Consider the following 12,095-nt stretch of genomic DNA (forward strand, 5'->3'; position numbering starts at 1 on the left):
CAGGCTGTGATTTGAGTTCTGGAAACCATTGCTATGAAATATATAGTCAATACAGATAAAAGGGGCGTCAAAGTGTTCATGTAAATGTGACTTGATGAAAACTCACCATCTTTGTGCGTTTTTACGTTTGTTTGCGGTCCGTTCTCACTTTTTTTAGTAAAAGTTCTCGTTCTCTTCAGGGACCTAGGAGAAAACTTTTTGAGTCTCAAGAGACATTTGGTGGATTTTCACCAACTTTCCATCCAAATGAGGGCGAGCAGATTGAAGACTAAATAAAGACTGACTAAAAAGACTTCAGTTAAAACCAGTGGAATGTTTGTGAGAAGCAGTCAGCAGATCCGACTTCCTCCAGGCGATGTAAAGACTCGTAAACGACGATACGGCTGGACGTGAACTGGCCCGCATTATTTTTATCATCTCTGTCTATTTACAGGGTGTTTTCCTGCTATTTACAGATTGTGGACAAAAAGGCCTGATGCGGTTCAGGCCATCCATCACCAGCTGATCCGTCCTCCCCAGCATCCCTCGCTCCTCGCCGCCACAGCTGTTTCCTTTGGACGGGCATTCGCGGAATTCAGGAAGTGACAGATCAGAAATAATACTGTTGACTTCTTTTTGATGGAAGTCGCATTATTCAGTCTTTGTGTGAGACATTTTCTCAGTGATGTCATGTGAAGTCCATGTGAGGGAAGTTGTCCGTCTAACTGTGTGTAATCAATACCTTTATTCAAAGTAAAATAATGAGAATAAGGCGGTGAACTCTGGGGGGAGGAAACACCGACGGAGTCTAGAGTCGGAGTCTGGAGCCGAGGCAGCGCTGATGCTGGCCTTGGCGCCGCCGCTGAAACGTGAGTTGCGGACAGAAGCGTCGCCCGGCTGCAGACGGAACCGACCACAGACATCATCTGGGTTCCATAATGGCAGAGCGCCGCCGCGTTACCTCCGCTCACTGGAATGCGAGCAAAACGGAAAAACTGACAAGACGGGTATAAAGAGGCAGTTGTTCAATAACACGTTCAGGTCGTCCAGCAGCATCAACACATCTCTGCTCACACGTGATGCTGGGATGCTGCTCCTGACAGGTCGCCATTAACACGATGTAATTACATGTTATTAACTATTTACTGCACATTTAGCATCACCGGGAGAGGAGAGTTTGTTTAAAACCTTTCTCTGCTGTGACTTACAGACTCTACGCTGCGTTAAAGACGGGTCTGCACAGAACCTTCTTCACCTCCTGTCTGTTCATTTCAGATGTATTTTGTTATATTCTGAGAGGGAGGAGATGATAAAACAAAGCAACACTACCATAACTGGCAGAAGAGGAGAGGAGAATAATCATGATATTTATCCCCAAACTTTATTACTCCATTGGAATAGAATCCAGTATCAGCACTTCAGAGGAAAATGTTGTGTTCATCAGCTGTTAATTAAAATGTTGAAATGGCATTTCTGCTGTTTAATATCAGTGATGTCACAAAGAGTACGGCTTCATGTGGTCAGCCATACATTAGGTCAGAGGTCAAAGAGTTGTCCTGTATGTTGTTCATTAAACACAGGATAGTATGCTACATAACGTAGAGTAATGTAGTGTAATGTAGTTTAATGTAGTGTAGTGTAATGTAGTGTAGTGTAGTGTAGTTAATCGCAGTGCAGTGTAGTTGTGTGTAGTATAGTGTAGTTTAGTGCAGTGTAGTTTACTAGTTTAGTGTAATGTAATATAGTGTAGTGTAGTGCAATGTAGTGCAATGTAGTGCAGTGTAATGTAGTGTAGTTTTGTGTAGTGTAGTGAAGGGTAGTTTAGTGTAATGTAATGCAGGTTAGTGTAGTGTAAACTACACTAAACTACTGTAGTGTAGTTTGGTGTAGTTTAGTGTAGTGTAATGTAGTGTACTGTAGTGTAGTTTAGTGTAATGTTGTGTAGTGTAGTGTAGTTTAGTGTAGTGTAATGTTGTATATTGAAGTGTAGTGTAATGTAGTGTAGTTAAGTGTAGTGCGGTGTAGTGCAATGTAGTGTAGTGTAGTGTAGTGTAGTGCAGTGTAGTGTAATGTAGTGTAGTTTAGAGTAGTGCAGTGTAGTGTAGTGTAGTGTTGTAGTATATAGTATAGTACAGTATAATGTATAGTATAGTGTAAAGCAGGGCTGTCAAACTCGTTTTCACCGAGGGCCACATCAGCATAAAAGCTGTCCTCAAAGGACCAGATTTAACTAATAAATGTAATTAAATGTAACTCAATGTAATGTAAAATAAATATAATTACTCCTTAATGTTAAATGACTCTGAATTTATTACATATTCAAGTTACAAATATCACAGTTACACAGAAAAAAATATGTTTGTTTGTTTCTCTGTTATATAACATAAATCCTTTTGTCAGGTTATTAAACCCACAGAACTCCATCAATCAAGGATCAAACTATTCAAGCGAATAAAGAAAAATAACATCAAACACAAGTTAGAAAATTAACTTTGTTCAAAACATCTTGTCAGAGTTAAAATGGGTTTGATTACAGTAATCCCTGGCATATTCGTGCTTCAAGATGCCCGGCTTCACCTCATTGTGAATTTGTAGTTGGTAGTCACGTGATACCATACGCGCATTCTATTGGCTGACAGCATTCGGAAGTGCGCTGCATTGTGAGAGTCATATAAATAGTCTCAGAACAGAATAAATAGTTCTATTTATTCATTTATTCTATTTATTTATGTAAAGTAGAATAAATAGGATAAATAGGCATCCAGTCTGATGACATCTGACCTTTTCCTGGACTTAGGTAACCGTGCATCCACAAACAACAGTGCAAAAACAGCAACGCTAACAAACTAGCTAACAAGTTATCTACAGGATTTAGCCTCTGTTTTATTTTTTTTGTCTTAAACTTGAAGTATAAAATGAGCGGTGGAGCTAGATCAAGTAAGAAAAGCAAAACATACCACGTTCATGCAGAATAGAAGGATTAGTTTGTCTCTCACAATGACATTTGACCTCATCTGCCAGTCTACCCCCTCAATACAGACGAAGGGAAAGGTGGAGCCACGTTAAGAAGGTTCTGGGTTCACTTCCTTTCTGAGTGGAGTTTGTATGTTCTCTGTGTCTGCGGGTTCTCTCCAGGTGGTGATGTAGGTGTAGGTGTAGGAGCTCTCTGCAGCCTGTAGTTCATCTGTTTATCTGCAAGGAACCGGCCAGGAGGCACGTGTAGGCCCGGGAGGGTAAAGGTCAAGGCTGACGGTTTCAGGTCAGGTGATCGCAGAGCTGGGACAGATGGTGATTTACCAGCAGGTTCCCTCAGGGACAAGATGAGCACATGCAGCTCAACGGCTTCACGATGGGGGGGGGGGGTATATTCAGAAAACCTGAATGAGCAAATAGAATAAATAATGTGCTGAACCACATGGGAGACGGGTGATCCTCAGGGTGGGGCAGCTGGAGGAAGAGATTTCCTGATGGTCGCATTCATGGCCCCGTGTAGAACGTTTAGGCCCCCCCAGACCTGGAATCAGTGAAAGCGTCCCCTACACTAGACTACAATAAACTATCGCTGACATGTTTCACAGCTTTATAGTTTTATAGCTTTCATGAACATTAATGCTAAGCTAAGCTCCTCCTCCTCTCGCTGGAGACCACCAGCTGCTGCCCCCCCACCTCCACATGAGCGACGGACGATCCCCAGAGAGGAAACGGGGGATGGAGGTAGACAAGAGGTGGAGGAAGAAGGGCTGGCAGGATGGAGGGAGGGAACGGATGGGTGCGACTAGACGCTGGGGGGGTCATAGGTCAGACGCGCATGTGCCAGGACCCTTTGTGCTCCACCCCCCACACCATCACCACCACCACTACGTCATTATATGACACGCTTCTCTCTGGGTTCACCCCCCAACACACACTCATCTCATTTGGTCCCTGGGGGCCAGATCCACTCCCCTCAATGTTTTCAGGGGTCCCAGTCCAACAGACCCCCCACCCACGTTCTCATTATGGGGGTTCAACAGTGAACGTATGCGCCAGGGCTTGGGTTCACCAGCAGAGTCAGGGTCACAGCCCTGGGGAGGGAGGACCCCCCCCCCCCCCATAATCACTCCATCCTGTCATCCTATCCAAACATTCTCCACCTGGGCTCCTCCCCCCGCCTGTCCCTCATCCCTCCTTTGGGAAGCTGTGCTTTGTCTGTGTTCTGTGCAGCAGCCAAGCATTAGCATTAGCGTTAGCATTAGCATTAGCAAACGGCAATGATCTGCAACCGTTAGCGGGATACGTGGGTACTGTCAGGTGTGTGAAAGAGAAACGTCTCTGGGAGAGGAGAGGATGAAGCGAGAGCACTTCAGGGACGTGTTGGGGGCTGGACGGACTCGGGGAGGAGGTCCAGGAAATGTATTTAACCCTTACAGCCTTGACCTATTTTGGCCGTTTTTTTTTGGTACTTTTGATATTTGTCTCTATTACCACATTAAAAATGATTTAACATACCCATGCTTGGTAGTTTTATCTTCAGCACAACTTCAGCTTTATGAAGAGATAGTTATTATTTCCCTACAACTTATTATATTGACATATTGGGGCAAAATAGACACACGCAGTCAAAGTCGGAAATGGAAAAATTGTATTTTATTGCACATAAAAACCAAAAACATGCTCATCAATTTGATTGTGAACTCAAAAAAGTTTGCCATAGGCATCCAACGTGGCTTCCAACGTGAAATGCACAAATGCACAAATCGTGTGACAAAATGCACCACTCATGGTACATGTTTGCATTTCGTGACAAAATGTACGAATCGTGAGACGTGTTTGAATCACGTGAATACATGCTGTAAGGGTTAAACAGCACCAAATCAAAATAGAACTTCATGTACAGAACGTCCAACAGAATCCTCCAGGAGCAAAGAGTGGAGGGAAAACCAGGCAGAACCCTGGAGCAGACGCCGGCTGCTGGAGGAGGGTGGTCTGCTTTGACTAGTTGGGGTAGCAGAGGAGGGAAAGCATCCGACCCCCCAGTGATCTCACCCCACACAAGACTTTCCTGCAGACCAGACAGTATGTTGTATGTTGTGTTGTATGACGTTGTATGTCCATCTGGATGTATGCTGCGACCAACCTGTGGTGATGGAGGACGGACACAGGGAACGGCTTCCCCACGCCGCGGTGTTTGGGCCCTGGGCGGCGCTGACGCAACTGTTCCTCCACTGGGTCGGTCATGTGCTCCTAGACTTTCCAAATGTTTTTGGATGAGAAAAATGTATTCAGTGTTTTAAATCTGCTCGGTTTCCACTGAGGGAGAAGCATGAGATGTGTGCATCACATGGTGACAGCCGGAGTCACAAAGGCCCTGTGTGTTCAGGGTGCCAAACCCCGGCCCCGCCCAGCACCGTCCTGGACTATTTACTGGTTGGCTGACACATCACCGTGACACCAAGACTCCAGACAGCCAGGAAGGAGTCGCTCCAATCACCATGGTGAAAACACAACCTGTCAGAGGTGCTGCTGCACACCCGTCGATCCGGTCTGAACTTTTTACCTCCCGCATCCATCCGACCAGCATCACGCCGCTCCATCGTCTCCTCCGGCTCCCAGCAAACCAATCAGATCGTCCCAGAGCTCCACCAGCAGATCCTTCCCTCGCTCGTCACTCGACCCCATCTCTCTCCCTTTTCCTCCGTTTCCTCCCCGCCTGTCCCTGGTAAACTGGGACGCCGGCCTGGGGCCCCTGAAGACCCTCAGCACAGCACATCTACATCAGCAGAACATGAATTATGGATGTCAGGGAAATGAATAATGAATTTAAGATGATAATAGATGATGATGCAACCAGGAAACAAGCAGGCGATGAATCAGTGCAGATTGGTTTGACGCCCTGACGCTGATCACAGATCAGATTCTGCTGCACTGATGATGTCCTCAAACAAAAGGAACTATTTAATCTGAGGTTATGTTAGCGGCGGCTTTGCTAACAGATGGAACTAAAGGTGTTTTTCTTGCAATAAACGTGCTGTTGGGTTCAGCCTCTTTAGAATATGCTAGAGTTTCAGATGTGAGCTTCTAGACATCTCATATTCAACTTTAGAACGTTTATGTCTATATAAAGAAGCACAACATCGCTTGTGTAAGGATTTTAATCCCCCCTTCTCTGGAGTGTAAAAACGACATGGTCGACGGGAAAAAGACAGATTTTAGTATGTAAGTATGACAAATGACGTGGACACATTATGTAAGATTGTCCTGCTGTGTGCATCAGACTTCGGGTTGGTTGTTTTTAAATGACCTGTCTTGATGTTAATGTGTGAGATGTGTTTCGTTGCCAAGTTTTGGTCTTGGCTACGTAACCTTTATGAGTCACAGCCCTGAGCTTCCTGTTAAAGCTAAAGAAGTGGCTCAAGTCTCAAAAGGCTAATGACCAACCAGAGCCCTGTTGTTCTGCTGTCTATAGTGGAATTAAATCAGTTACGTAGATCAGGAGCTGGTTCATTCACGGCACGTTGGTCCGGAGCCCCACATCGTTTTTATTGCAGCCCCTGAACAAAGCAGACAGAGGCGACAGAGTGCAGTTTGTAGATTAATTGGTATTAAGTTAATTTGGATGTAGCTGGGAACCTCACAGGGTCGAGACCCTGGCATTGTGACCACAGGTGATCCATCATGGGAACTGACGCACAGAGGAAGGCCCACAGCTTTCACGACAAAGACCAGACTGACCCTCCATTGCCATGGCAACCCAACACCACAACAGAGCTACAAACACCACAGGAATACTAACAGAGCCAACCTAACAACACGAAGTCCATTGAATGGTAAACTCTCACCTCATCATGTTATGCAATGGTAGGTTCTGTATGTGATTGAACACCACCCCACTACGACAGAACGGCCCATCCAGTAGTTTTATGCAGTCCTATTAGGAAGCCAAGGACCATCAAAATGACTGGACACTGGTGAAAACATGACCCCCCCATCAGTGGAGGTATCAAAGAAACAGAGGAACTGGACTGGCTCACCAACGCTGAACAAGCCGGCTCGGATTGAGCTTTTCTGCCCCGTGTCTCATGTGTCCACCAAGAGTCGTGGTGTGGAACAGGCCAGCGAGCAGGGACCTCCTGGATGGCAGTAGACAATGGATAGCAGGTTTACTTCAGGCTTTATAGATTCAGTGATTCAATCTGTGACTCTAGTTTGCTTAAGAAACTGTAAAAGACATTTCTCTGCATCCACTGAACTCACCTTTAGTGTGTTCCATTGGGTAAAAGTACCTGTAGTACCTTTTTAGAAGCACCTTCCCAATGGTTCTAGTGAAACTGAGCCCGCACTAAAAGGTTAGGCGAAAGATTACAGATTGGTCAATACATGGAGTATCCAAGTTCTGTCATTCACTGTACATGTTGGGCTCCTGTATTGAGGAGGTGCAAGTGTTACTGATTTAGGTGGTGATGAAGGTCATGAGGAGGTACCATCCCAAAGAAAAGTACCCCAACTCCGAGGCAACACCAAGGCAACACTGAGGCAACACCGAGGCAACACTGAGGCAATACTGAGGCAACACTGAGACAACACCCAGATAACACTGAGGCAACACTGAGAAAACACTGAGGCAATACCGAGGCAACACCGAGGTAACACAGAGGCAAAACTGAGACGATACCGAGGCAATACTGAGTCAACACCGAGGCAACACTGAGGCAATTCTGAGGCAATACGGGGGTAACATTAAGGCAATACTGAAGCAACATGGGTGTAACACTGAGGCAATACCGAGGCAATGCCGAGGCAACACTGAGGCAATACCGAGGCAGCACAAGGCAACATTGAGGCTACACAGGGGTAACACTGAGGCATAACAAGGGTAACACTGAGGCAACACTAAGGCAACAAGAGTGTAACACCGAGGCAATACCGAGGGAACTCGGGGGTAACATTGAGGCACAGGAGTAATACTGAGGCAACACGGAGGCAATACTAAGACAGCACGGGGTAAAACTGAGGCAACACCGAGGCAGCGCCAATGCAGGTGGAGTCAGTGCTTCAGGGGACATGGGAAGTAACAGTCTGATGACTGAACAGCTGCCTTTGAACACCTTTATGACAACAATGTCCTCCACGGTCTGAGCAAGACATCTGCTCCACACGATTCCTGTCCGTGGTTCATCTGGAAAGCCCAACATGAACCCAAAGTTTGTCCAAGACACAAATCCTGGGAATGTGTCTGATTTTTAAACTGTAATAAAAAAAACTGGTTATTTATGGGATGTCCTCGATCACCTTCATGAGGGTCCAGAAGAACATTCCTGGGAAAACTTCAGAAGCGTTCTGCAGCGTCAGTGGAGAACAGAAATTAGATGTGAGCGGCGTGAAGCTGCATTTGGACAGATTGTCAGGACTCTATGGGTTTAACCAAAAGCAGACAGGAAGTGGAAGGAGTTGGCAGGAAGCGGCTGAATCCAGCAGAGCAGAAGGCCTACTTTCCCACAGACATGACCCAAGCATCTGTTTCTAGCTGGCTTCCAGCAGATCTCCAGCAGCTGCTGCTAAATGTGTGCAGAGCGATGCAAAGCTTCACGTTCCATGTGACATACCAGCCGGAGGTCGTCTGGTTCTTATTCCAGTTTTTACTGCCAGAATCTCTGGCTGTTGATAACTCAATCTCTACCAAAGCTTTGGGGAGTCTTGGACCTCAGAACCTTTAACAGGTTGTGAAGGAACCAGAGGCTGAAGGTCCAGGTCCGTTCCTCTGCTCTTATGTAACAGTCATGGTGTGTGGGTTTATTTAGCGTGTGTGTGTTCAGTCAGCAGTGGAGAACAATCCATCTGGGTCTGATCAGATGTGTCCTCCGAAACGACAGAACATCAGCCAGTTGGTCTCTTAAGCAGGAGACAAATGTCCCATTAAAACCCTCAGTACTCATCACATCTGCATCAGAGGTTGGTGTGTTCCATGTGGTCAGGCGTCCATCGAGGTACCAACATCTATTAAAATCAAATACAACTGAATATTGTTTAGCATCTACAGAGACTTCTGGTTCCTGGAAATGAATCCAAAGTTATGATCAGGAAGAATTTGTGTTTCAAAATGAATTCAGGATTTAGACACTTTAAATCCTCTAAGATAATCTATGTTCCTTCCTAACATTCCAGAAGAGAACAGCAGAACCCAGGATGACTCCCGTTGGTTTCAGGTGGAAGCCTCATTTAAATGATTGTGTTTCTGGTTTGAAGAAGCAAGAAGTGAGAAGCTGAGGTGATTCATCCGTTGGCCGCGGTCGGATGTCAGCTGCTGCCGCTTCATCCGCTTCATCCTGGTTGTCCAGAGAGGACTGACCTTAAACTTGTGGATAAGGAACTGGCTAACTAGCTAACGGCTAACAGCTAAGCTAGCACAGGTCTTGTGTGCAGCTGCTCTGAGGTTCATTACATGTGACGTGACTCTGGAGACGGACAGCTGCTGAGCTCAGGCTGTCCTGGATTGATCCAGAACAGTGCCTCGGTCTCTTGTGGACATGTGGACGGACGCCAGTATCTGACACAGGAGCTTGGATGTGTTGAAGGCCTTCCAGTGAAGGAATTCTGAACATGTGCAACCCCCAGAACATTTAGAACGTGGCCTTGAAAAACCTCCGGATCCCCACGGATGACCTGCAGGACCCTGAGACGGATCTGCTCAATGCTAACGCAACCAGAACCAGGTGGACCAGAGGGTGGAGAACGCTGCAGAGACCCAGTAGGTCACGTAGATTGTGTGTAGGACGACGCATTCTCCTCCTCATCCTGTGGTTCCCCTCAGCTGGGTCAGCGGTTCTGTCCACCACAGACGAAGAGGCGAACGAGACGTCCAAACGGCAATAAGAAGCACGGCGATGAAGAGTTCATCTGCACCGATGAAGACGAGGGCAGGGACACGTGTCGGGGCTGGGTGGGGCAGGGCAGGGCAGGGCAGGGCAGAACAGGGCAGGGCGGGGCGGCGAGGCGAGATCTGCCATTTAGAGAGGGGGACATTGACAGGTGGGCAAAACAAACACCTCTAACTCTACTGGGTCAGGACAGGGCGGCCGGGTCACAGTGGGGTGGCAAAGGAGGCAGTTTGGGGGGATGAGTCTCCACCTCATGTTCATAGAAGCACCCAGACCACATGTCTTTTTGGGATGTGAACGCTTCACTGAATGGCTCGTGAGGTCTCTGCTGGACGCGTCTCTGGAAAATGTGCTGCACACAAATCCTGTTTCCAGAGATGAAAACTGAACCCCCCCTTCACACCCCCTAGCGCTAGCAGCTGGGCAGAGCATCAGCGGCTAGCGCTGACACATCTGTGTTCGCAAAACTAAAAGGTTTGCTGTGATACAAAGTTCCTGTCTGGACCAATCAGGGCTCCAGACGCCCTTGTTGACACCCCTGAAAGCTAATTCTACTATGGCGACGCCATGACACACCTTACTCCTCCTCTGATTGGCTATCTCAGTCGGTTTCACCTGGTCTGCATTATCACACACACTCATTAGAGACAGGATCACACACACTGGTGTTTATTCATGTGCTGCTGCATGCTGCCATCTAGTGGACACTCAGGGTTCCCGGGTGGGTTTAGAAGACCAGCAACAATTGCTAAATCGCTAGTTTGTGCATCATGGAAACATTATCGTCGGTTCTTCAAAAAAATTATAGCAAACACCCTCATTCATACCGACTGTCCCAAATCTACTCTAATCTGTTGGGGACATGAAATCAGAACCAGTCGAAAATGTAGAAAATCAGAAATGTCCTTTAAAGTGTGTGTCGTCTGTGCAGTACCCTCCCTGCTGTGTCATATGGGTGCTTTTTATCAATCAATCAATCAATCAATCAATCAATCAATCAATCAATCAATCAATCAATAAATCAGTCGATCACTCAATCTATGTATCTGTATATTTAGTTGATCTATTCGCTGCAGCACGACATGAATGTAAATCTTAGTACGTATTCATAAAACTATATTAATAAAACATTAATAAAACACTTTAAATCTGAGAAGAATTTTAGAAATCTTGCATCACAACTTTAATTTAAACAACGCAGTCACAGACTGCAACATCCCGCGACACCCCTGAATTCAAAATTTTACCTTGACCTACTTGCATAGGTCAAAGATCAAAGCTGGCGCTCCGATCTATTGTCGTTGATCAAAGCACTATCTTTGATCTACGGTCTTACACTGGCCTTCTCCCTCGTCTTTCTGTCTTACCCGGTTCCTGAGTGTACAAAAGTTTAAATCTGACCTTGACCTAGTTTTCTGAAGGTCAAGTTCATCATCTCATCTTCATCCCCTTTGCTGCCTGAGTGATGTTTTTGTTTCATCTTTCTATCTGTGGAGATATTTGGTGGACAAACGGACGAACACACGAACACTGACAATTACAATACATCACCGCTTTGAAGCGGGATGTAATAATAGATCAATAATAGCAGATCAATAATAATAGATAATTAATAATAGATAATAAATGGTGTCTTCCTCCAGACTGCAGACTGGACAGATGCCGATTGATCCGTACAGTCTGTATCTGGTTCACGTCCCTCCGCTCAACAGACAGTAAAGATTCAGTGCTGAGGGACTTTTGTTGTGGAGGGATTTAACTAAACCATGTGATCTTTGGTTTCTGGAGCCGTTTCTCTGTGCATGTAGTTAAAATAAGAAGCTTCATTAGTCGTGACTGTTGATCAAATGTTTCTGGATCATATAATAATCCTCTGTTTACAGTAAAAGGTCGTATTGAATGTTTTTGCACCGGTAGAACGTGTCAAACATGAAATGTCCCACCACATTAAAAGCACGTGAACTCATTAGAATATAAAAGGACCTTGTGTTTATTCACAAATAATGTTTAGTTACTGTTAGTTACTGTTAGTTACTGTTAGTTACTGTTAGTTACTGTTAGTTACTGTTAGTTACTGTTACACATAACAGTTACAGTTCTCCTTAAAAATCATTGTTGAACTTGAAATGTGAACTTTATGCGTCATTAAAATGCTTTTATTTCATGATCCTGCATAACTTTTTATAGCGTACGAGGAAACCGGAGGCAGGGCGGGTTCACCACGACGAGGCCTGTCCTCACCCGACCCGGGGAGTCTCCGCC

The sequence above is a fragment of the Antennarius striatus genome, chromosome 2 (assembly GCF_040054535.1).
Source record: "Antennarius striatus isolate MH-2024 chromosome 2, ASM4005453v1, whole genome shotgun sequence".
NCBI classification, from domain to species: domain Eukaryota; kingdom Metazoa; phylum Chordata; class Actinopteri; order Lophiiformes; family Antennariidae; genus Antennarius; species Antennarius striatus.